The 27,189-nt window shown below is 46.6% G+C and overlaps 1 protein-coding gene and 1 pseudogene across 5 annotated transcripts in view; both read left to right on the top strand.

Annotated features, from left to right (window-relative positions):
• Window positions 1–27,189, top strand: part of RPS6KA2 (ribosomal protein S6 kinase A2) — a 497,623-nt gene that overhangs the window by 195,762 nt on the left and 274,672 nt on the right. The gene's annotated exons all lie outside the window — the stretch shown is intronic.
• LOC100986234 (insulin-like growth factor 2 mRNA-binding protein 3) lies at window positions 6,316–8,129 on the top strand (annotated as a pseudogene).

The following is a 27,189-nucleotide window of genomic DNA, read 5'->3' as shown; positions in this document are numbered from 1 at the left end:
TTCAGTGCTGCTTTAAGGAGGAGGAAACTGAGGCACAACCCGGATAAGGGGTGTGCTAAAACAAGCCGATAGTACCCAGCTGGGGGAATGTGTATGGAACCCCACTGCAGGCTCACAGCTTGTGGCTCACACCTCTTCCTTGTTTCTCTACTTTGAATATCAACATGGAGCAGTGTGTCACTCCTATTTCATATCTCTCCCAGTTGTCTACATGACTGGCTTCACTTACTCCACAGAACTTAATACATTGCAATTTGTGGTACAATGCATTTATTTTATCATGTATTGCCCATGAAAATTAATGGTGGAGACTTCAGTTCAGAAGTATGTATTTCAAAAATATAATTACACTTGAAAGTGAGCAAGTTCAATTGTATGAGAAGGAAGTCACTGTGGTAAAACTTTAGAGAAAGTTATTTATTGTAACTGTAAATAGTACTAGTAAAGGCCTACTGGTAAAGGCCTGTTTAGCAGTGTGCACTGCCTGGTGACGAGAACTCTCAGCGGGTGTGTAAGTACCTTCTCAGGGCCTGCGAAACGTCTTGGAATGTCTTCTAACTTCTTAGCTTTTGCCAGGGTTCCAAGGCAGGAGGAATGGAAGTTGCAAGGAAGAAAGCATTTTTGTTTATACTGAAATTATTTTTAACATCCTAAGTGTTTTCAACAACTTGATAAAGCAGTTTCTTTGGTGTGGCTTAGCTTTTTGAGAGTTGAGATTTTTCTGTGTCAAATCCAGGTTAACTATTCTTAAAAGTGATTTCAAAAGCCAGGAAAAACCACTTTGCAGTAATCAGAATGTTATCCAACTGTATAATGTTTACTTTATTGTAAATACTTGTGAACAGTGGTCAATAAATAGTTTTATGTTCCTTTATGCAAAAAAAGATTTCATCCTGTTATTTGACATCAAGCTCAATCCTATCATGTTTCCAACAGAATTAATACATAGTGACAAAAATATATTGAATTAAATCAGGTTTTTTTCTAGATCCAATAAAAAACACAAATATTTTTAATAAATAAGTGTAAGTATATAGATTTAATTCTACCAGAGAATATTTTCCTTTTTTCTGTGGTTGTACAATATTAGCAAAAGAAATTATTCTCAGGCCAGTTGTGGTGGCTCATGCCTGTAATCTCAGCACTTTGGGAGGCTGAGGCAGGTGGAATACTTAAGGCCAGCAGTTCAAGACCGGCCCAGGCAACATAGTGAGACCCTGTCTCTGTAAAATATTCAAAAATTATCTGGGCACGGTGGTGCACACCTGTAGTTCCAGCTACTCTGGAGGCTGAGGCGGGAGGATTGCTTGAGCCTGGGAGGTCAAGGCCACCAGCCTGGGAGCCAAGTTCGCACCACTGTACTTCAGCCTGGGCAACAAAGTAAGACCCTGAAAAAAAAGAAAGAGCGAGAGAGAGAGAAAGAAAGAAAGATTACTCTCTGAAGATAAGTAATAATGATCACCATAATTAAGGTACTATATTTATACATTTTAGGTCACTTTTTTAGTCACCTCCCAATCTGATCCAGGTGCACCTGTCTGGACCTCCTCCTTTATAATGACCCTTGGCCTTGATTCTGCACTCCTTCCATTACTGTCATCCATAACTTTAAACGTGCCCAGATATTCACTATCCTTAATTTATAAGTCATTTTCATTCCTCTGCCACTTCCCCACCACCCAGTCACCTGGTTTTGTTTCTCACTGCTCCATTGAAACTGTTTCTATTTACCTTTGTAATGAATCAACAATATTTGCTTACTAAGAATCATGCTGCACTTTGGAAACCGACCTTCACTTATTCCTGAAAGTCTGCCTGCCACATGGTTGGAGCTCCCTAACCATGTGGGTGAGACGGAACTGTGCTCTAACCCGGCTCTGCTCTGCGGGCTGCGTGGCTGCAGGGCTGCCGTCCATCTGCACAGAGAGCAGAGCTGCCCCCTTCCCGGCAACCCTGGCATTGCACAAAGGGTTATCTGTCCAGTGCTGCCACAAGGGAGGCATCTAGCAGATGCTGGTTTTCTCTTCCTTTGCCTGCTAACTCTCTTCTCTGATCAGCCTTTACTCTCAAGTTTGCTGGGTACTTTTCTTCTTCCTGCACACTAATTATAGGTATGTTGGACTTTGTTCTATTTTGAGTAATATTCACTCCTAAATTGAACTTATCCATTTGAATGGCTGTCACCCTTCCACCAATAAATCTGAAGACCATTTACTCTTAATGTTTTTCAAAAACTTCCTATGCAGAGTTTTGTTACTACTATTCAAGGAACTCTAGCACAACTGTCAAAATAAGACTCTTCTTGTTTAATACTATTTTACTTTTCCTCCCGATCCCACCCTCTCTATATTCTTAGATATGAATGTATCCTTTAAGATACACAGTAACAGGCTGTGCGTGTGATATTTCATTTTGCACAGACAGTTGGCACGGGGCTTTACTTCCCCCTGGGTACTGTGCGTAAAGCCTGCCTAAGTAGCTGTCCCCTTGCCTGGGTACCCATCCAGTCGTGGAGGGCTGGGGGTCTGGGGTCTCCAGGCTATGCAGCATGGGATGGAAAGAGCACAGATGATACTCGTTCTTCATCTTCATGACTGCTCAAGTGTTCTCCATGCAGTCACAGCAGGGGATGCTTCCAGAAGAATTGCAGGAGGCCCCAGATATTCCTTCCCACGCTCACCAACTCTTGGTTGTATGATGCCTTTACATTTTATAAATATGATGGCTTGAAGTGTCTTCTTCTCATTTTATTTCTTCTGGTTACATTTACTGAGTTGAGGAACTCTCCACATACTTGCCAGTCATTTAAATTTCTCTTGCTGTGAACTGTTTTCATTCCTTGCCTGTTTTTTGGGTTGGGTTGCCTATCTTTTCTTGTTGATAGCAACATGAGCCATGTGGTCCTCTCAATTGGTACAGAGAGGTATTTGATAAAATTTCACCACTTAAGTTTAATAAAAACTGTAATTGGTTATTGCAGGTGTGTTAGTCCATTTGGGATGCTGTAATGAAAAACGATAAACGGAGTGGCTTATAAACAACAGAAATTCGTTTCTCACAGTTCTGGAGGCTGGAAGTCCAAGATCGAGGAACCCACAGATCCAGTGTCTGGTGGACACTTGCTCCCTGGTTCACAGACAGTGCCTTCTTGCCAAGTCCTCACATGGTCGAAGGTGTGAGGGGTCTCTCTAGAGTCTCTTTCATAAGGTCTGTTTTATAATCCCATTCATGAGGGCTTTGCTCTCATGACCTAATCACCTCCCAGACCCCCCTCCAAATACCATCACACTTGGGATTAGATTTCAACATAAGAGTTAGGGGAGACACAAACATTCAGTCTGTATCAATAGGTGAAGATAATTGCTATTAATTTTTAAGCCCACTGTAAATCCATCAACATCACTGAACTCTCGTTAGTTTTAATAGTCTCTATTCTATTGGAGTGTCTATGTCTGGGATTGTGTCATCTGCCAATAAGGATGTTTTTTATCTTCCTTCCAAATCTTATACCACTAATTTATTTTGTTTTCTGACTCTCTCCTTCTTGCTTCTTTCTTCTTTTTTGTCTGTAAGGACCTTTAGTACCATGCTAAGCAGTTGTGATGTTAATGGGCATCTTTGCTTCTGATTTTAAAGTTTCTCCACTGAGTGTGATGTTTACTGGATGTTTTTGTAATGTAGCCTTTACCAAGTTGAGCGACTTTTCTTCTAGTTCCCTAAGGGTTTGTGCAGAGGGTGGTGATCTGCTCAGATTAGTGTTTCATAGACTGCTGTGGCCAGGGAGGAGGCTGCTGCAGTGATTCAGGTGTAAGATGAAGGTGGCAGCAGAGACAAAGAGAAACGGACACATTCGAGAAACACTACTGGTAAAATCTAATGGGACATGATGATAGATTGGGTATGGGAAACGTCCCAGCTGGCGCCTTGCTCTTGGCTTGCACAATTGGACGGATACCATCTGTGGAGTTAGGAAATCCTGCAAGAGGTATTGACATGTTGACATGTTGATTCTCACATGTTTGAGGTGAACATCTCAGAATAAGATGTTGAGTAGATGTTGGATATGGGGACCTGGAGCTCAGAAGAAAGTACCTGAGAAGTTTGCATTGTGTAAAATCACCCACTGCAGAGAGCAAGGCTTTGAGAAAATATGGTGCTGGGATAGAACACCCAAACCTTAGAAATTCTGTAACCAGAGCACAAACCACAATATTAACAATCCTAATTTTAAATCCTGGCATAGAAGAAATATATTCAATTCCCAATAAATGGAATATGCTGCAGTACATACAGAACTTTACTGTAATAAGGAAAAAGAGGAAGGCAGCCTAGGGGAAGGACAGGTCAGGAAAGATCAGAGGGCTGAGCCTTGGAGCCCAGAATGCAGACAGGACAGTTACAGGCTTTGCAAAAATGCAGTGATGCCAGCGAGGAGAGTTCCAGGTCACCATCATGTGCTCGTTTCTTTTGCATGAAGATCCAGGAGAACCAGGCAATCTGGACACTTTCAAACCCAAACACATGGCCAGACAGGACCAGCAGAAGAAACCTGAGGCCGATGGGCATCCAAGTGTGTTCCTGGTGTCTTGCTGTGTTCACCTGTGTCACAGTCCTTTGTGTTATAGCACAGACCTGCTGTTACACGGTGACTTAAAACATGAGTGCATCAGAGAAACTGGCTCATGACTAATGCAACTTTTATATTATCTTCACACCTAGTCAGTCGCTAAGTCTATCAGTTACACATGTGTTTTAGAAAACATGTGCTCTGGAGCAAACCAGGCTGCATTTCATCAGCAGTATGCGCATGCCTCGTCAGTGTTCCTGTTGGGCCAGGTGTGTGGGTGGCGAATGCTAACTACCTGCAGATGCATCTAGAAGGAGACACTGACCTTGGGTCACCTTGGCTACATACTGCATGCTATCAACACCTCACAGATTGCTGTTTCATTTTAAAATCTCTTATAAGCATGAAGAGTATTTAAAATCACCGTGATTTAGGATATTGTTGAACTTGTCCTAATTTGGGGGGAGAATTGTTCTTTTCCAGATATAACTCTCACCTCTGTTATACGAAGTCAAGTTCTGGCTCCTCAGCTTTCTGCAAGAAGTGTGAGCCAATATCTTCTTTTAAATGAAAATAATATCCAGAATTATATTTAAGCTCTTCTGAAGACAGCAGCTGGAAGAATTGAAATTGTCTTATAAAATATATTACCTGAGAAAAATATGCAAATTATTATATTTCATTGTAAGTCCCATTTCATATTTCTATAATTTTTTCCATTCTCCTTTTGTTTTTTTCTTGAGTGGAAAAAATCCCTTAAAGTAGAAAGGTACATATAAGGTTAATGAATTGCAGAAAGGACATTGGCAGCTGCAGCTCTTCTGAATTGTAATCAGTCAGTGCAGCCTTGCATTCTTCTAAACAAAATCCTGCTTCTGTGATTTCGCCTGCTATGTATCACTTTATTTCCTTCATATTCCTTCTGTGAAGAAATGTTGAGCAACCAAGAGAAAGACTTCAGAAGAAAAAAAGATCTTTTTAATGATGCAGACTAAGAAGGAAATGACATCTCTCCTGTATGTCAGCCTCTTGGATGTAACGCGCTGCTGAGCTGCCTTAGCTTTGATTATAAACTACACGGTATCTCTATCTGACTGATGTGGCAACCTGAGAAAATCATGTTCTAGGCTTCATAATGAAGACAATATGCATATTCTTTGAATTAAAAAATAGTCTCAGCTAATGTTAATTGAACCCCGTGTGGGAGGCAGAATGCCAATCCAAACAAAGCGAGCACCCCTCCCATGCAGTGACTGTTAATGTGACCCAGGTGTAACAAAAGGTAATTAACATTTGAAATGTTTCTAGCTGTTCCCATAGTAACATAATTGGGAAGGGAGTTTTAATCAATACATGTAGCCATTGACATCCATATACGAATAAGCATTCCGCAGGTAATAAAATTATAACATAGGTGATAAACACGACTTCCCCTGTATTGCTTGGTAGATGAGCATTATGGTTAAAAAATGACTGTGAAAAGTTAGCTCAATTCAAGACTGGTGGATGTGTTTCGGTTGTAGCTAGGCTTTTTCTTTTCTTTCTCTTTTAAAACATATCTAGACAAGGAAAAACAAGCCTCGGATCTGATTTTTTGCTCCTCGTTCTTGTTCTTGGTTCTTACTGTGTTTGTGTATTTTAAAGGCGAGAAGACGAGGGGAACAAAACCAGCTGGATCCATCCATCACCGTGGGTGGTTTTAATTTTCATTTTTCTCATTAATTTTTTTTAAACAACCATTCTTCACAATGAACAAACTGTATATCAGAAACCTCAGCGAGAACGCCGCCCCCTTGGACCTAGAAGGTATCTTCAAGGACGCCAAGATCCCCGTGTGGGGACCCTTCCTGGTGAAGATTGGCTACGTGTTCGTGGACTGCCCAGACGAGATCTGGGCCCTCAAGGCCATTGAGGCGCTTTCAGGTAAAATAGAACTGCACGGGAAACCCATAGAAGTTGAGCACTCGGTCCCAAAAAGGCAAAGGATTCGGAAACTTCAGATACGAAATATCCCTCCTCACTTACAGTGGGAGGTGCTGGATAGTTGACTAGTCCAGTATGGAGTGGTGGAGAGCTGTCAGCAAGTGAACACTGACTCGGAAACTGCAGTTGTAAATGTAACCTGTTCCAGTAAGGACCAAGCTAGACAAGCACTAGACAAACTGAGTGGATTTCAGTTAGAGAATTTCACCTTGAAAGTAGCCTATATCCCTGATGAAATGGCCACCCAGCAAAACCCCTTTCTGCAGCCCCGAGGTCGCCGGGGGCTTGGGCAGAGGGGCTCCTCAAGGCAGGGGTCTCCAGGATCCGTGTCCAAGCAGAAACCATGTGATTTGCCTCTGTGCCTGCTGGTTCCCACCCAATTTGTTGGAGCCATTATAGGAAAAGAAGGTGCCACCATTCGGAACATCACCAAACAGACCCAGTCTAAAATCGATGTCCACCGTAAAGAAAATGCAGGGGCTGCTGAGAAGTCGATTACTATCCTCTCTACTCCTGAAGGCACCTCTGCGGCTTGTAAGTCTATTCTGGAGATTATGTGTAAGGAAACTCAAGATATAAAATTCACAGACGAGATCCCCTTGAAGATTTTAGCTCAGAATAACTTTGTTGGCCGTCTTATTGGTAAAGAAGGAAGAAATCTTAAAAAAATTGAGCAAGACACAGACACTAAAATCACGATATCTCCATTGCAGGAACTGATGCTGTATTATCCAGAACACACCATTACAGCTAAAGGCAATGTTGAGACATGTGCCAAAGCTGAGGAAAAGATCATGAAGAAAATCAGGGAGTGTTAGGAAAATGATATCACTTCTATGATTTCAAGCACAATTCCTAGATTAAATCTGAACGCCTTGGGTCTGTTCCCACCCACTTCAGGGATGCCACCTCCCAACTCAGGGCCCCCTTCAGCCATGACTCCTCCCTCCCCGCAGTCTGAGCAATGAGAAACCAAGACTGTTCATCTGTTCATCCCGGCTCTATCAGTCAGTGCCCTCATCAGCAAGCAGGGCCAGCACATCAAGCAGCTTTCTCGCTTTGCTGGAGCTTCAAGTAGGATTGCTCCAGCGGAAGCACCAGATGCTAAGGTGAGGATGGTGATGATCGCTGGACCACCAGAGGCTCGGTTCAAGGCTCAGGGAAGAATTATGGAAAAATGAAAGAAGAAAACTTCGTTAGTCCTAAAGAAGAGGTGAAACTTGAAGCTCATATCAGAGTGCCATCCTTTGCTGCTGGCAGAGTTACTGGAAAAGGAGGCAAAACGGTGAATGAACTTCAGAATTTGTCAAGTGCAGAAGTTGTTGTCCCTTGTGACCAGACACCTGATGAGCATGACCAAGTGGTTGTCAAAATAACTGGTCACTTCTATGCTTGCCATTTTGCCCAGAGAAAAATTCAGGAAATTCTGACTCAGGTAAAGCAGCAGCAACAACAGAAGGCTCTGCAAAGTGGACCATCTCAGTCAAGACGGAAGTAAGGCTCAGGAAACAGCCCACCATGGAGGCAGATGCCAAACCAAAGACAGATTGCTTAACCAACAGACAGGTGCTGACCCCCTATCCAGAATCACATGCACAAGTTTTTACCTAGCCACTTGTTTCTGAGGACCAGGCAACTTTTGAACTCCTGTCTCTGTGAGAATGTGTACTTTATGCTCTCTGAAATGTGTGACACCCAGCTTTAAAACAAACACACAAAAAAAGGGTGGCGGAGGGGGGAAAGAGAAGAGCTCTGCACTTCCCTTTGTTGTAGTCTCACAGTATAACAGATATTCTAATTCTTCTTAATATTCCCCCATAATGCCAGAAATTGGCTTAATGATGCTTTCACTAAATTCATCAAATAGATTGCTCCTAAATCCAATTGTTAAAATTGGATCAGAATAATTATTACAGGAACTTAAATGTTAAGCCATTAGCATAGAAAAACTGTTCTCAGTTTTATTTTCACTTAACACTAACATGAGTAACCTAAGGGAAGTGCTGAACGGTGTTGACAGGGGTATTAAACATGCATTTTTACTCAACTACCTTGGGTATTCAGTAATACAATGAAAAGCAAAATTGTTCTTTTTTTTTGAAAATTTTATATACTTTATAATGATAGAAGTCCAACCGTTTTTTAAAAAATAAATTTAAAATTTAACAGCAACCAGCTAATAGGCAAATTAAGAATTTTACTTCTGGCTGGTGACAGTAAAGCTGGAAAATTAATTTCAGGGTTTTTTGAGGCTTTTGACACAGTTATGAGTTAAAAAAATCAAATGTTCAAAGATACGGAGCAGTGCCTTATATCTGGAGAGCAGCACTACTGTTTATTCTTTCATTTAGAGTTGAGAAAGTTTCTGATGGTACTAACAAAGTGGTGGCAGGAGGTTTTGGAACGGCTGGTTTAAATGGCTTCAGGAGACTGCAGTTTTTTGTTTAGCTACATGATTGAATGCATAATAAATGCTTTGTGCTTTTGACTATCAATACCTAAAGAAAGTGCATCAATGAAGAGATGCAGGACTTTCAACTGATTGGCAAAAAGCAAGCTTTAGCTTGTCTTACAGGATGCTTAGTTTGCCAGTACACTTCAGACCAATGGGACAGTCATAGATGGTGTGACAGTGTTTAAAGGCAACAAAAGGCTACATTTCCATGTGGCCAGCACTGTCATGAGCCTCACTAAGCTATTTTGAAGATTTTTAAGCACTGATAAATTAAACACAAAAAATTAGACTCCACCTAAAGTAGTAAAGTATAGCAGGATTTCTGTATACTGTGCAATCAGTTCTTTGAAAAAAAAAGTCAAAAGGTAGAGAATACAAGAAAAGTTTTTGGGATATAATTTGAATGACTGTGAAAACACATGACCTTTGATACCGAACTCATTTGCTCACTCCTTAACTTGACAGCAAAGCCCAGTATGTACAATTGTGTTGGGTGTGGGCGGTCTCCAAGGCCATGCTGCTCTCTGAATTGATTTTGAGTTTTGTTGTAAGATGATCACAGTCATGTCACACTGATCTAAAGGACTTGTATATATAACCCTTTAAAAAGATCACTCTGCCTCATTCTTATTTCAAGATGAATTTCTATACGGACTAGATAATGTTTTTCTGAAGATCATACCAATTAGACATTTTGAAAATGATTTAAAGTGTTTTCCTTAATGTTCTCAGAAAACAAGTTTTTTTTGTAGTTTTATCCAAAAAAGTGCCCTTTTACCTTTGACTCTTCTCTCAAGATTCTTCTTGCTTTCCTTAACTAGGATCTGATGGCTCCTGAGAACCCACTTCCTTTGTGATCCTCTCAAGTGGAAGCAATTTGTTCTCTCTTTGCCCCGAGACCTGAGTGCCAGGTCATCCTTCCTCTTCAGGTAGTTTTCTGACCACAGCCTTTCTATTAGCTGGACAAACATTTGCTTCTTTAAATCTCATGCAACCTGATGATGCCGCCTCTCCTCTCCTCTTAGTTGTCATCTACTCCACCTGTGTTACTATGGTGCACTCATAGGGGTCGCTGGAATCCATGCCAGTCTTCCTTATCACTACCATGCCTGCTATCTACTCGGCATCTTCCACATCCTCCTGAAAAACACATCTGACCACCTGACCTCTTCGTTCCTCGCCTCCTCATCTCCAGTGATGTTTATCTCTACTCCAAATTAGCCGTCATTCTAAACTTTGTCATCCTGGAAACTTAATCACTTCTAATTGACAAAATCATTGAGCACATTCTCTTGCCTCCATTTTCCATCCTCCCACCAGGCTGGTTAAAAAGCCACAGTGCAGATGCCTGTCCTATCAGAACCTCCCGTCCGCTGATGAGTTCGCCACCTCATCCACCAGCCCTTCCTGCCAGCAGCTTCTTCCCTCTCCAACAGAGAGGCAGTAACTACTCTATTGCAATATTCAATGGAAGTTGCCCTTCAGCCTTTTAATTTTGATCATTGGGGAAAATCACAGCCCCAGAAGAAGTCGAGTGTTTCCTGTTCTCCATGTCTGTCTAATACCTGACAGTTGCTGGGAAAGACACACACTGGGCAGATGGTTACTATAAAAATGCATGGTACCCAACCTCATCAGCCTTTGAGAACTTCCCTTTATTCTGACCATAGCCCTATACTCACTTTGCTATCACTCCACAATGACTGTTTTCAGCCTTCTCCATTGACCTCAGCCTGACTTCCACTGGCCAGCATTCTCTCCAGAGGTTGACCTTGCTTCCCACCAGACAGAAGTTTTTTAAGAGTCATCACTCAGATACATCCTCAAATTCCTGCCTGTGACCCAACAGGTTTTCCTGTATACCGACCCATCCTCTTCTTCCCTTCTAGTGATATGAAGAACGTACTTCACCTGCTACACATACCAGGAAATTTATGACACTCTATTTTGTGTCGCAGTCCTTTCTCTTGTTGGATTCTTTATATTTTTGTGGAAATACGCCCCTGCATTTCCTATGTCACCCATGTACACACATGCCCATTGCACGGCACATACAGGAATCCCACCCGGACCCCAGTCCTTACAGTCACTCTCTTCTCTGCACAGCAAATCCTTGTAAAGAGATTTAACTATCGACTCTTTCCCCACTTCTTCACCATCCTTCTAGTGCCAGTCTGTATTTCTTCCACTATCCATTCATTCCACACACAGTCGCTGAGTCCTCTCCGTGCCAGATCCTGCCTCATTTTCTGGGGCTACAGAAGTGAGCAGAGCAGGCAGACGTGCCTTCTGTTCCAGTCGAGGGAACGGCCATCCATCCATGTAGCTTAGTCGAGTGTGTGTGTTTCCATGTCTGTTTCAGTTCAGTACAAGCCAAACAAACCCTGTAGCAAAGAGATTTCAGAATGTTGGGACTTAAATAAGAGAGATATTAGCCTCCCTCCTGGGATCCGGCCCAGAGCTGAACAGTCCAGGCTGGTGTGGAAGCTCTGCTCCACCAGGTCATCCAGCAACCAAGGTTCCCTCCATCTTCTCGCTCTACCATCTTTTAGGGTGTGGTTCTTGTTTGCAGAGTTTAAACTGGGTCAGTTTCAAATTGGATTTTCAGCCTTCAGAAAACAGAAAAGGAAGAAGTCTAGGACAGTGGCTTCATCTTTATGGAGATTCCTTGGGAGTTCATCGATTCCCTCATATACCATTGATCTGAACCTAGCCCCATGGCTACACTTGGCAGAATGGAGCTAGGAAATGTAGTCTCCATCTCCAGCCAGGTGGCTGCATGCCCAGGGGACATTCTGCCACAGTTCCAGCCTACTTGATTTGTGGTCAACTTCCGCTTTCATTTCTATTTCTTGGGTTGCACTATGGTTTATTTACAATGTGGGGATATTCTATAGCTTATATGAGTCTTTTTTTAACTTTACCTTCTCCCTAGACAATATTATTTCCTCTTTAGCTGGTGTATTAGGGTTCACCAGAGAAACAAAACCAATAGGATATGTATCTATATCTATATCTGTATCCATACACACACACATATACACACATACAAATACACACACACACACACATATGTATATACACACAGATTTTATTGTAAGGAATTGGTTCGTACAACTATGGAGGCAGACAAGTCCAAAGATCTGTGCAGTTGGCAGGCTGAAGTCCCAGAAGGGCCCATGGTGTAAGTTCTAGTCTGAGTCCAAAAGCCTGAAAACCAGGAGAGCCAATGGTATAGTTTGAGAGCTGGAAGCCTCAAAACCCAGGAAGAGCTGGTGTTTCAGGTTGAATCCAAAGGCAGAAAAAGATTGCTGCCCCAGCTCAAGGCGGCCAGGCGGGAAGGGGTCCCTCTCACTTGTGGGGGAGTTGGCTTTTCTGTTCTGTCCTTTCACTGATTGGGTGAGACCCACCCACATTGGAGAGGGCATCTGCTTGACACCATTCACCAATTTAAACGTTCGTCTCCTCCCAGAATACCCTCACGGACACATTCATAATAACCCTGACCAGTATCTGGGCACCGTGCAGCCCTGTCAAGTTGACGCAGAAAATGGACCGTTTCAGCTGATAAACATTTGCTAGGTTAAGGAAAAATGGGGGAGGAACTGTTTTAATGGATGGTTCAGGGGCAATGATTTGAGCTGTGGATATGTTCACTGAGTTTCCTGGGGAATATTAGAATAAAGGTTTCTACCAGAGAGTGGAGATATTAGTCTGAAGCGCAGAAGGTAAGTCCAGGATAGAGATAAACTTGGAGAAATCATCTGAATACAAATGATGCATTTCCATCTACCTATTCAGGTTTCTGATGAGCATCTCCCATCTCTCATTTCTGATCACTCCCGTATTGATTCAGTCCCCACCCAGCTGATGGACTACCACCCAGATCTCACGTGGGGCTGCTTCTCCCCACAGCCTAAGTGCAGGCGACATCCTGCTGTTTCCTGGAGAGCTGCTGGAGCCTTTTAGCTGCTAATCCCACTCCGGCTCTTCCCCATATCAGAGTCAGTTGCTGTGCAGCCTAAAACGGCCGTCCCCAACCTTTTTGGCATCAGGGACCGGTTTCGTGGAAGACAATGTTTCCATGGAAGGGGGGAGTGCAGGGAGGGAAAATGTTTGGGGATGAAGCTGTTCCACCTCAGATCATCAGCCATCGGATTCTCATAAGGAGTGTGCAACCTGGATTCCCGCATGCGTACTTCACAATAGGGTTCCAGCTCCCATGAGAATCCAGTGCTCCTATGAGAATCCAGTGCTCCCATGAGAATCCAGTGCTCCTAGGAGAGTCCAGTGCTCCTGTGAGAGTCCAGTGCTCCTGTGAGAGTCCAGTGCTCCTGTGAGAATGCAGTGCTCCTGTGAGAGTCCAGTGCTCCTATGAGAATCCAATGCTCCTATGAGAATCCAGTGCTCCTACGAGAATCTAGTGTTCCTGGGAGAATCCAGTGCTCCTGTGAGAGTCTAGTGCTCCTGTGAGAGTCCAGTGCTCCTGTGAGAGTCCAGTGCTCCTATGAGAATCCAGTGCTCCTATGAGAATCCAGTGCTCCTACGAGAATCTAGTGTTCCTAGGAGAATCCAGTGCTCCTATGAGAATCCAGTGCTCCTGTGAGAATCCAGTGCTCCTATGAGAATCTAGTGCTCCTATGAGAATCTAGTTCTGCTGCTGATCTGACAGGAGGCAGAACTCAGGCTAGAGAGGTAACACTCGCTTGCCTGCTACTCACCTCCTGCTGTGCGGCCTGGTTCCTAACAAGCCATGGACCTGTACCAGTCTGAGGCCTGAGGACTGGGGAACCCACTCTAACAGACATAATCAGAAAAATACATTCTTCTAATTAAAACCCTGCAAGACCCTCACTGCACTTAGGATAAAACCTAAAAATTTTAACAAGAGCTTACCCCATTTTCTGGCCGGTTCTGGCCATGTACGTCTCTGTGGGTCTCCTCAATGACACTGCACTTGTCTCTGGCTCCGGGTTTGCTCCTGGGGGTTGTTCTGTTTGTGTTGTGTTTGTTTTGCCATTGGGTATTCTTCAAGCGGGCTGCTCTGCACACTTCTCTTTGCCTAGAGAATCTGGACCCACCTTTTGAGTTTCAGAGTTAGTGACCTTTTCTCAGAGAGGATGTTCCTGTCTCTCCAACCTGGGTTCAAGTGTTCCTGAGTCCATTCGCATAGCAACTCACTGCACAGCAGCCATATCAACTGTATTCATAGATTTGTCTATGTTGTTATTTGCTTAGTGACATTTTCTCCACCGGAATATTAGCTCCTTGGTGGCCAGGATAGCATCTCTTTTCCTCACCACTGTGTTTCCAGAGCTGATCCCATAGCCTAAGTGATTAATATCTATTTATTGAATAAATGGATATTACAAGCAGACTTCTGTAAGCAAATAGCATATGGATCACATTGGTATCTAAAACCCAGCTGGGAGGAATGGTAAATACATTAGATGATGAAACGGCAAGCATGCTCAATCAATATTTCTTAAATGAATGAATTACTCTCTTTCTCTCTCAACATGGAAAGATGCAGTAAGGGCTCAGGTCGCTCAGATAATTATGCTTTGTGGTATGTTTCCCACCAACAACAGTAGATTCGACTAGAGACACAGAATCACTCTAGCAGAATGCGAGTGATATTTAAAGCTACGGGAAGGTAAAGGGTTCTCACCATGTAGGGAGAGGTTCGCATCAGCTTCCTGGATCCTGCAATTGCGACTTCGGAGTGCAGTGCCCCTGCCCAGTTACCAGGTGGTCAGAGCCTCAAAAAGTGTTAGACGAACTCTTCTCGGCCAGGCTTTGTTCTTCGCAGTTTCGGACATTTTTTTATCCTGGACGTTACTAGAAATCTCTCCACAATTTAGTTAAGGAATCAAGAATCATCGGAGTGGTGACTTTATTGTATTGGAAGACCGTGAATGGAGAGAGGGGTGAACAGAAAGCGACTACAGAGTCTTCCAAGCAATATGGGATGTTCCCAGCAAGTTCACCTAAAGGAGGAGCAGCGCCAGCCAGGCCTTCCAACTCCCGCTCCTCTGTGGCCCAGGTGAGTGCTTCAACAGGAAATAAAGCAGCCAGTTCCTGTGTTGGTCAAATGATCTGCCAAGTGAAATTCCTTCTCGAGTCTCTGGGTATCCACATGGCAAAGAACCTCCGTGTGTGGGAGGCAGAGAGCATGTGGACCATCCAGCCCTTTGGAGATATACGGGCAGCGAGCCCCAGTCATAAAGAGGTTCACCATCCTCTTGTCAAAAATGACTCATAAATTCCTGATGAGCTGCAATGTCACACAATGCACAATAGAGACATTTTATTAATTTTTTCATTTAACAGAATGGCGAGAATCATCGTTAAGGGAGAGAGGAATTTCTTTGAGGTAGGGGACAGAGAGATGTCTAAGGAAGAGGTGAGGTTCTGGCCTTCACCAGCAAACCACAGGAGTAACCTGTGCCTAAGGGGTGTGTCTAAGCTTGGTGAGTGGAACTTGTTTTTTATGAGTTACTTTTATTTTTGTGGCCTTTCTCCCTCAAATTGCTGACTCCAATTAAGCTGTTGTTTGGGAAAGCCCAGGACAAAAACCTAGTGGACACGGCTGGAGTTTCAAATTGGTGGGCACACTGTATTCACAAGGATGCCAACGACATCATGTTAAATTGCGGGGGAGGGGGATATTAATGGTGCAGACTTTCTAATAAACTGCTGGAGACATTTTATGAACAAATTGAGTGTACCTTCGATCTCCCTGGCCACAGACCGGGCAAGAGATCCTGACTAAGTGGACTTGGAGCAGTCCACAAATATGGAACAGGGAGTCCTCCTGGGGCTTTGCGATGGAGGCGCAGGACCCTGAGTGCACGGCTGAGACGCTCCTTTTTTCCCTTTCTTTAGTAGAGGCCCTGCTGATGTGCAAGGAAACCAGAGTTTTAAACGTACAAAAATAGAATCTCCAGAAAAGACACATAACTAAGGATATTAAAAACAACAAGAATCACTTCCGCGTGTTTAGCAGCTTGATCTGCAGCCTTCTCAGGAGTGGAGAAGGTCCCAGAACATCTGGATTTCACAGGCAGTGATAGGAGGCAAAATCCAATCGCTGCAGCACCTCCTGCGAGCTGCGGTGCCAGGTGCTCCTTCTGATTTAGGCTGGAGACGGGCAGACTTGCAAGGGAACAGGTGGTCAATTTCGCTAAACTTGCCACCCAGCGGAAAGAGTAGCCCTATATTAAGCACTTGACTCTGAGGTGTTGGACTGAGTCAGTTACTAAAAGTGACATTGTCATATCCTTGCTGCAATCAACTGCCTCTTGCCCTCTCCTGAGTTTCGGATGATCCCGAGTGACAATTAGCCTGAATGTTTACATACTCCCGTGGAGGTTTGCTCTCTGACATGTGGAGGAGTGAGATGCTCCATGCTTGAAGAGAAAGACAGTGTGGCTCCCCGGCCAAAATCGTCATCATTTCTAACTTAGGCGACATGCTCTCTCTCCTCCGCCAAGCCTTCTCTAAGTTCTATGGGATGTTGTTAGTAAGTACCCTTGTTTACCTTGTTAAAAAACACTGGAGCCTGCTGTGTTGTTTGGTTTTGTTTTTAAGATGGTTCCTGATCCTCTCTGGAAGCCAAACAGGCCAGTTAGTTATTATTTGGCATAATAACGGATGACATTTGTAACTTTTTTTTCCTTATTTCTTAATATTTTACTTAATATGCAACTTAGAGTAGGATTTTTTTAGCATCCAATTTTCTCATTTTTTCTGTCCTTGTTTTCTACTTTATTCTACTTTGTTCCTATGTATCTTTAAACTTTGGCTTGCAAAAGTTTCCTGCTCAGCAGAGCGTCTGCTCTCTGTCCAGTGTTATTCTGTCTTGTCCTTGAGTTTGCCATGGCTGGGTTTCCATCGTCCATCTCTGCACACGCTGGTCCCTGGGTTCGACAGAACACTTTTCTCACAGCATCTTCTTCTTGGGCACATATTCAGTAGGGGGTGATTTTAGTTTATAGCTTGAGCAGAGGTAGGAGGATAAGCGCTGTTTGCTTCTTTTATTTTTTTCTGACTACTTCTTTCCTTACTTTTCTTTTCTCTCTATCGCCTCACTTTATCCCTTTTACTCTTCTGTTCTTCCCTTATTTTATCTTCCCAAGACAACAAATCTTGACAGGGGACACTTGTGGGAGGTGGGGAACCCACACGTCCACTTCTCTGCTTCTTCATCTTCAATGTCATTTAATTTTAATGCATGCTTGTGAATCTGCAGTTCTTTCCCCCAACACAGGACGCCCTGACCTGTAGCTAACTCCAGAGGGAGGGAGGATTTCAGCTGATGGGTGACTGCTCCTGGGACACGGTGAATAGCTGCCCAGGAGCCTGTGGCCTGTGTGGCTTCCTCCCGGCCTCACGTGCTTCTTGAGCTCTCATTCTGGTCTTTGTTTTCTTTTGCTGGCATTTCAATTTCTCATTTCCTTTCCCCTGTGTAAGCGTATAGAAGATGGATAAATAGATAATTACATAAATGCCTGCAATCTAGTTAGCATTGTTCTTTTGTAACATGCTTTTGCCTCAAACCAAAGGAGCCTCCACTCCTTTTGAAGATGAAGTATTTAGATAGGGGCCTTAGAAAATGTCACATATGTCATGGCACGCATGGTGCTAATGGTGGGGTGCAGATAAATCATGTCAAAACGTGGAGTAAAGTTAAGAACACATCACGGAGAGGGTCGGAGCTCCCTGGACTCTGAGGGAGGAGGGCTTCTAACAGGGCAGCAGGGGAGGCCCGGGCTGAGCGCAGCACCCTGAAAACCGGGAGGTGAGACGCGCTTGTGTGCAGGAGAGAGAGCCGGGAGCAGGGGAACAGAGAGCTTGGCGGGGAAGGCGTCGGGCGCCTGGGGCAGGGAGTGACACACGAGAAGAGTTATTTTGGGAATAGCCTGGCAGGTCTCAGGCTGGATTGGAGTGGAGAGAGATTAAAAGCAGGAAATCGTTTTGAAGGTTGTTACAGCATGAGTGAGTCATAAGATGAGGAGGGCCTAACCTGGCATGCGGGCCGGCCGTGAAAACAGAGAAGGAAAGAATCCAAGGAACTCCTGAGGTCAAGTCCTGGCAGCACTCTTAGTGGAGGCTGGAACCCGGGGCCGTAATTTTCAGGGCAATCGGATGGCAGAGTCAGGTAAAAAGGAGAAGCAACATTATGACAGAGCGCAGGTCTCCCGGGATGAGTTGGCAACGCCTGAATCTTCTAGAACCTACGGTTTTTTATTTTCTATTTTCGTTATGGTTTAAAACCATCAAGAATATATTATATGGACTGTGTGCTGTTGATTATTATGCTGTTTACTGTTGATGATCACATTATTTATTTAATGCTTTCATGTAATTAATGTCCTTTATAAAACATTATAATCAAGATGGCATGCCACAGAGTAAGCCCTGTAAACACCTGTCCACAGCATACCTGTTCAGGGTCTCCGTGGTCAGAGATTTCCCCTGAGAAAAAATAAGAAGAACAGATCTGTGTCTTCAATGCAAGCACATGGTTCATATTTATACACGTGGCCATTTAAATTTGAAACAAGTTGCTTCTAGGACTTGCCACAGTGCAGGGGCAGTGTTTGCTAAGTAGATGGTGTACGTCCGTTTTATAGCTGAGGAAACTGAGGCTTATCTAGCAGAAGGGACTTTGAGGAGTGCAACCCAGGGAGTCTCACTGTGGACCTGCAGAGCTGAGCCCCCGTCCCCTCCTGCCCCCAGGGAGCGGACATGTCCTCATCCACAGAGAGGAAAACCAAGGCTCACGGAGCTGCATCGAGGTGTCAGAGGACGCCTGGAGTTCCGACGCGTGTCTTCGAGCTCATAGAGGGAGTTCTTCTCCCTTTGAAGAATCCTGAGAACTGTGTAAAGCTGTTTGGCACCTTGAGACATAATTCTAGCCATGCAGGTGGCTCAGACTGTCTGATCTTGTGATAGACACTTGATAGGAATCCTGTTGCCTTTCTGTGCTGACATGTCTGTATTTCTGTATTGCCTCTGGGGCTAGGATGCTCTGTCAAGGAATAGACCAACTTAGCCCTGATCGTGTGGAATGAACAGGTTTCAGTGATCGCTCTCGAGGACTCACTCTGGATGTAAGGACAGCTTGACACTCCCCTCCCAGAGCAGTGGATTTATGTGAAAAAGCTGTGGGAGAAAAGACCCCGTCATCCCAATGCTGGGTGCTCACGTCAGACTGGTGGGTTGTGATGTGGTCCCAAAGCAGCCTCACACTTCACCCTCCTCCCTCCACCCCTCAGCCTGGTCCTTCCCCTGACAGGCCACCTCCAGGGCTCCCAGAGCCCCTCACCCAATCCCTAGACCGGAGCCACGCAGTGGGATTGCGGGACCGTGCAGCTCTGCCACCTCCTTGGGGAGGGAACGCAGTGTGGACTCCTTGGCCACAGCAGCAGGACCAGAGGCCTCCTGGTGGGGCGGGTGGGCCTCAGCTTTGCTTCCTGCCACTTGGCCTGAGGGCTGAATATTAAAACTTTCGTGTGGTTTTCTCTGGTCCTGGTGTCCTCGGTGTGTGCACAGAGCCTTGCAGAGCAGAACCCTCATGGGCACAGAGCTGCTTCCGCCAGTGCTGTCTTCACTCAGCTACAGTTGGATGGTTTCGTTCAGGGACACCAAACTTTTGCCTATGAAATAGGGGGACATTTATTAAAATGCCCGAGGCTTCAAGCAGCTGTCTGAGATGCCTGCACTCAGTCTCCCACACCTGTCCCACGAGGTCCCCCTGGCCTGCCTGGGGAGTATCGCCTCTGACCACAGGGCCAGCAGAGCCCAACACCTATGAATCCAGTGGGGAGAAGCAGATTCCAGGATCCCCTGGAGGTTCTAAAAATCGGAACTGGCCATGCTCAGTTTAACCAACACTTTCCTCGGGATCCTTACTTATTTTTTCATTCAATTAAATATTTATTTTTTGTTCCACTGTGGGCATGTCTACTCTTTTCCTTGTATCACATTGGGAAGCCACGCACACATATTGTGGCAGGTGCCTGTGTGCAGAGAGTTCCGCTAACGCTGCAGGAGTGCCTTGGGATGCTACCTTCATCCCGGGCTCCTGGCCTTGAGTTCATCTTGGTGTCAATTCAGACACGAGTTCTGTTTTTGGGACAGGAAACCAGTCTTCTCTGCAGGGGTAAAGAAGTGGTATAAATCCACATGGAAACATGGTGCTCGGCACTGAGAAAGCGAGGGCTTTGGTAGGGGAGTGCTTTTGGCGCAGCCTCCAGGCACAGGGCGGCCAGAGCCCTGCTCACCTGGGCGAGTGGGGAGGGCCTGCTCAGGGCTGGCCTTCGGCAGGAGGCTCCCCTTGTACTCAGGGAGTTTCCTTTGTTTTCCGGGATGCTATTAAAGTTAGCCCTGAGGCAAGGGTGGATTTATTTCCACTCCACTGAAATCTCTTGCTCTGCATTCAGGCTGTGCATGGTGAGGGCATTCTAACTTCGTTGCATGTAATAACTCACTTCGTCCTTGTAATTTTTTAGGAGCACAATTACGATCTCATTTTGCAGATGAGGAAACTGAGACAGGAGATGGCCCCACATGAGTTCATGTGAGCATGAAGGTGTGGAAAGAGGGCTCCCAGGCTGCCCCCATGCGGGGTTTCTGTTGTTTGGCTAACCTTAGGCACGTCCTAGCCCCTAAGCACAACTGCCGTTTCAACGCTGTCTGTTGCCAGCCTCACGCTGACGCTGTCGCTCTCGCCTTCCCACCCCCTACCTGGGGATCATGTCACCTCCTCATGGTGACACTGTGTGCCCCTCTCCTAGCCACCTGGTTCTTACCCTTTCATCCTCCAAACCCAGTGATTTTGTTTTGCCCCACGGTTCTACTCATTGCTAGGGGGCACACGTGGCCCTGCTTAATCACTTGGTCCTGACTTGTGAACCCAGCCACCCGTGGCCAGCTCCCTCTGCAGCTGCACTGGAGGTAAAAATGTGCCCCTGGCAAGGCCGGGGATGAGCAGAGGGGGCCGGGCATGTGGGACATGAGTGGGAAATTGAGGTTGAGGACCCTGGCGGGGGCCCTGTGCAATGTCCCAGTGGCAAAGCTTGTGTCTTTTTCAAGTCCCCCCTCAAAGATCCACCACACACAAGCTTTAGTGAGCCAGGGAGACACCCAGAGACCTCGGAGGCAGGCAGAGCAGACAAAAGAGCACCCCAGCTGCTCCACAGTGAACCTGGAAGCCCTGCCAGCTCCTTCGCCTTCCAGAGACCCGTCAGGGCCTCCCCACCCCACATACCCCTCCCACCCTGAGGTCTTCGGCCCTGTCTCCCTCCTCCTGCCTTTTGAATACTCACTCCATCTCCTCCCAGCCAATCCCTGTCCCGCTGTGTTATGCAGAGCAGCCCAGCTCTGTCCCTGCTCCTTCCCAAGCAGGCTCCCCCGTCCTGTGAACAGAACCCCCTCCCCAGTGGTGGTCTGGGGGCCTTTGTCTCATTGCCCATATCTTCCAGGTCTCACTCCCACCGCAGGGGGCTTAGAAGCATTCTTTGGACCACACATAACCCAAGATTGATTCTGGGGAAGGCAATTTTGCATCTCTGTGCGCACGCATTGAGCAAATCCCGATAACGCTCCACACAGAGCCGCCGACGCAATGCTGCGCTTTATTTAAACGTGCCCAACTTAAATTTGTTTGAATGTTCTGTTTGCTCTTCAGCACAGAAAATAAAAGTTCAATAAGCCACATCTGAGCAAATTAAAATGACTGGATTCCTGCAATTCAAATAATTCAGTAAACCATCTTAATAGAAAAATAAATAGAGTGGAGTCAGCTGGCTCCCAATAGTTGAATTCTTCAGTCAACAATTTTCCCTCCAAACCACCTCTTCCTTTTCTTTAGCTTCTGGGTGAAAAACCCCGCTGGCCTCTACTGGTGTCCCCCTGCCCCCACTAGAACGGCAACAAGGCCACGCTCACAGGCAGGGAGGTGCCACTGTTGTTCTTTCAATAGTGAATATATACACAGCACCACGGACACTCAGTAATGGTGCCTTGTGCTATCAATCACCTAAGCATGTGCGTGTCCAGTGCAGACTACAGCTGTGTGTTCCTCATTTGAAATTTGGGTCTCATGATCGCCTGCCCTGTGACCTTGACGAAGCGAGGCAGGTATCGCACCTGCCATGGCTCCTGGCACGCAGGAGGAACTCTGCCCGCGGTGGCTGCTGTTGCAATGATCACAATGCTGCTACTCCCCCACAGAGATCGTGGAGGCAGTTGCTGGGGCATTGCTGTCTGTGCCTGGATCTCCATGGCCCAGGCAGAGTCGCAGGTGTCCGTGAAGGCAGGGCAGATGCCTTGGTTGGCTTGTGTCTTCATATGGTTATCTCAATAGCATGGAGAATGGGTGCAGACAGAGCTGTCCTCTGCTCCGCACCCAGTCAGTCCCTCCGGACTTGTACTCGATCCTATTCTCCCCTCACCCCTGTTCTTTCTCCTTCAAACCTCGGGTGAAGGAAATGGTGGTGCTGTCCTGGATTTGTGGCCCCACTGTAATTGGCACATGTTAATCCACCAGGTATGCACAGAGCTCCTACCATGGGTGCTGCTGTGAGTGCTCTCGGCTTGGTGCAGGAAACAGCTCCTGAACAGGTCCTCAAAACACAGCACAGTTAAAAGCAGTGACATAGGTACCATGGAGATACAGGCATGGACCCAGCTCAGCCGGGGAGCAAGGCAGCTTCCCAGAGGAAGCCAGGAGGCTGAAGCATGAGCAGAAGTGAGCCGGTGAGGGGTGGGGAATTCGGGGAAGAGGGAGAAGGAAAGCTAAGCCACACGGGCTGCAGGATCAGATGCACTGATGGGCTGGGGCCTGTCAGCAGAAGCCACATGGCCTTGGGCGCAGAGCATGTGTGCTGGCTCCAGAGTATCTGGGAGGTGCTGGTTTGGCAACAGAGGTTTCAGAAGGTCACACCAACCTGCTTGGATTTCAGGGCTTGTTCTGGGTCATTTCACCTCCCTGCACACAAAAAAGCAGAAAAGTTGCTCAGGAGCCCATCAGGTGACACGGAGATAACCCTGGGCCGGAGGGTCCCACAGTAGGAGGGGTCGGGTTGCTTTGCACGGTCTCCACACATCCTTGTTCCCAGTGACAAATCCTCATGCCTGGTGCCCGATACGCACCCTGACTCCTGTTCCTGGCGGCAGGACTCAGCAGGACCGACCTTACATGAGCATAGGATGGCCCTTAGGTCAATGCTGTCCTGATCTCTTCCCATCTCTGTGGGGTAGAACTGGTGTCACTGCCAAATAAGATTCTCAATCCTTCCGTAGGTGTCTGGAAAGGCACCTGGGTTATCCCAGTCATTCGTTCTCATTAGCCCTAAGACCTGAGGCTGTGAATGTAAAGACCTCACAGCTCCTTCGTCTCAGCCCCTTCGTTCGCCCTCTGTCCCCCTCCCTCCTAGGGCATGGGCCCATCATCCATCACCATGGTGCATTGTCTGTGGGCTCACTCGATGGTAGGAGTTAAAAGCAGTGATGTAGATACCATGGAGATACAGGCACAGACCCAGCTCAGCCGGGGAGAAAGGCAGCAAGGAGGTGGGAGGAGATGTGGTGGGAGAAAGGGCACCAAGTACCTGGCTGTGTGAACCCAGCTTGAACCTCAGTCCTACAAGGCTCTTTGCCATAAGAAACGTGATGCCCATAGAATTGTCATGAGGGTGAAGAGTGGTGGTGCACGGGGAGGAATTCTTTCAAAAGCTGGGATGCAGTGGGAGCTCAGGAAGAGTCTATGGATTTGAATCCAAGATCTTCCCTAATCCTAGGGAATGAAACTGTACTCCAACAACTCTCAAAGATGCATGGCTATGAATCCATCAGTTCGCCTCCATGAAACTAGGGCAGAAAGAAAGTCAGAGGTCTGGGATCCTTGGACTCTGGTCCCGAGTGTCTGAGGGAGGACAAGTGGGATGGACAGTGATAGAAATGGCCAACAGATCATTTTAACCATTGCCCTCCTCAGCCTCTGTCCCCGCAGCCTGCACACACACCCCACACTCCATCAGGGTCCTGCCTGAGCTTTCCTCAGCCTCTGTGCTCCCAGCCTGCACACACACCCCACACTCCATCAGGGCCCTGCCTGAGCTTTCCTTGGCCTCTGTGCTCCCAGCCTGCACACACGCCCCACACTCCATCAGGGTCCTGCCTGAGCTTTCCTCAGCCTCTGTGCTCCCAGCCTGCACACACACCCCACACTCCATCAGGGTCCTGCCTGAGCTTTCCTCAGCCTCTGTGCTCCCGGCCTGCACACACACCCCACACTCCATCAGGGTCCTGCCTGAGCTTTCCTCGGCCTGTGTCCTCCCGGCCTGCACACACGCCCCACACTCCATCAGGGTCCTGCCTGAGCTTTCCTCGGCCTCTGTCCCTACAGCCTGCACACACACCCCACACTCCATCAGGGTCCTGCCTGAGCTTTCCTTAGCCTCTGTCCCCACAGCCTGCACACACACCCCACACTCCATCAGGGCCCTGCCTGAGCTTTCCTCGGCCTCTGTCCCCGCAGCCTGCACACCCACCCATACTCCATCAGGGTCATGTCTGAGCTTCCTTGTAGTGCTGAGCTCCGCCCACTGGATGGGGACTTCGAGGTTGGGGCGCTTCCATGGAAGCCGGTTGGCCCTTGCAGGGCTCTGGAGCTACCATCCCGCAGTGACATCTCCCTCTTCCTGCAAGGGCCTCCCTGCAGTGTGGCTCCCAGTACCACACTCTCTCAAGTAAGGATAGCCTCTCTTAGCTCCTCCTCTGGCACGATGTTTCTTGTTGCTTTTCAGATTTGTAAGACATTCTCTTATTATAAATTGGAAAGAAGGAGAAAGGGCATTTAATTATTAAAAAGTAGGTTCAGAATTTTTCTTAGAAAACAAATCAAGTTGTTCAGGGGGGAAGGGTGATAAATGTTCAAGTTGGGAGGTAAAACCGATGTAGGCTGGAGGTGAGGCTTTCGGGGATGGAGCTGCACTGTGGATACATCCAACGGCATCTGCCGGATTCCTGGGGCCTCTGGGGCAGAGCAGAGGAGGGCAGAGAGCAGGGTGAAGGCTTGAGGATGACTGCACCCAGTGAGACCCCGCCTTTGGTCTCTGGTCTTCCTGGTGATGCAGGACAGGTGAGCCTCAAATTGGGGCTTAGCCTTCAAAGGGTCTTGGCTTCACCCAGGACAGAATTCAAGAGCAAGCAGATGGTAGGGTGGAAGAAAACAGCTGTGTTGAAGCAGCAGTGTTACAGCTCTGTGACTGCTCCTGCAGAGCAGGGCTATCTGCTAGGCAGAAAGTAGCAGCTCAGGGCAGGCCTGCAGTCATATTTATACGCACTTTAAATGACATGTAGATTAAGGGGCAATTTATGCAGAAATTTCTAGGAAAAGGGCAGTAACTTTTGGGTTGTGGGGTCATTGCTATGAAAAGGGGCGGTAATGCTTGGGGGTTGCCATGGCAATAGTAAACAGACATGGCACACTGGTGGGTACATCCCCTGACCTCCGTCCCTATGTTAGCAGGGTCTCAGTTTGGTCCAGTATCTGAACCCTGCCTCCAGAGTCAAGTCCCGTCTCCTACCTCACTGGGGAGGTTGGGCCCTGTTTTCTGATCTCTGTCCCCAGCTACATCTAGATGACAACACCTCCTTATAGACTCCTCCAGTTATCTTGGGTTCCTACAAGAGCGTGTCTGGGATAGGGTCCAAGATGAACTCCTGCACGGTAGCCCCTTGCTGCTGCCTGGTGAGCTCTGGGTCCTGAGAAGGGAAGGGGAGGTGCCGTGGCTGTTGTAGGCCTGTCTGGGGGCTGGAACCTTAGGGACCACAGCTGCCGAACACCCCAAGGACCTCTCGCTAGCTGCTCTCTCCTGTCTCTCCAGGCTGTCCCAGCCTCACCCACCATGTGCATTCTGACTCGTGTGGTCAGACGAGATTCAGCTACCAGCGTATCAGCGGTGGAGTGAGGCCCTGGATGTGAAAAGCTACAGATGTGTTTCCCTTCTGTGTTCTCAGTCTGATGTGCTCTGACATATTTGCGCCTACCTAGTTATCCAGAGACATTGATTTACTTGGCGGGGAAGCACGTTGGGAAAAGGAACATTTACTGATTAATGGAAGGAAATATTTGAGTCATACATTGTCCTTAGATGAATCATTGATTTATTCCCAGTAAAATCTGACTTATTTAAATGGCCACACAAGTAACTAATAAAGTAATTTAAAAGTCATAATTTAAACTAATGAGATACTTTAAAAACATATTTCTAGGTCTCTAGAGTGGAAGGAATGTGGTCTGTAGATTATAATTGATCATGGGGAGCAAACACTTTGCTTCCTGTTTACTCACTGCTTGCTTGGGAATACATTGGTACATTTCTGGCTCTTGCCAAAATGTAACTGAGTTAGGAGAGCATCACTTCATGTGATTTATAAAGTTAAAACTTTGTGCACTTTTGGACATCTGCAATATGCAATACTCTCCAACACAGAGGCACACGTAGGTATGAGTTGTCGTGGAAACGCATGTGTTTCCATGGTAAGGGCTTGCCCCTGCCCTGTGGAGTCATGTTGCATGTTGTGATCCCTGAGCAGCGCTTGGATCTTCTCCCACAGAAGCACAGCTGCCGGCTGTGGTCTCAGGCTGGGCTTCACCGAGGGCAAGCGGCGAGACCCATCTGACGTCCGTCAGCTGGTAGGCCTTCCCCTAGTTTTTCGTTGCATTTCTTCATTCATGCCTTCACTTACCTACCGTGGTTTGGGTCTAAGGAATGTGGTTATAAAGCTGGAACCCACATGATCACCTGGCCTTTGAGAAGAAACAGAGAAGGGGAAAAAGGGCTTAGGATGTGGTCAAATGCATGGGTTGTCTCTTTACTGAGGTGGGTGGTGGTCATAGGGCACTCTGAGGACAGGCAGTAGGGCTGTTATTTTGCTGGGTGTGGGGAGATAGGTTCCATTTCATGGTTTCTGATGAATGAGCTTGTCCCGGCTATGAAACAATCCTTGCTTTCTTTGTGTCGTTGTTGCTAGTGTTTATCTCCACACTCCCACCCAGTTTTCTTCTTGGGATTCCACTTATTCGACAGCTAATTATGGAGTCCCTCCTCCCTCTCACTCTGTTCTAGACCCTGGAGTTCAGCAGTAAACCTGACATGTTGGCCCT

Source organism: Pan paniscus, chromosome 5, assembly GCF_029289425.2.
Source record: "Pan paniscus chromosome 5, NHGRI_mPanPan1-v2.0_pri, whole genome shotgun sequence".
NCBI classification, from domain to species: domain Eukaryota; kingdom Metazoa; phylum Chordata; class Mammalia; order Primates; family Hominidae; genus Pan; species Pan paniscus.
Note: the sequence above shows the minus strand (reverse complement) of the source record. Positions and strands in the feature narration are given on the sequence as shown.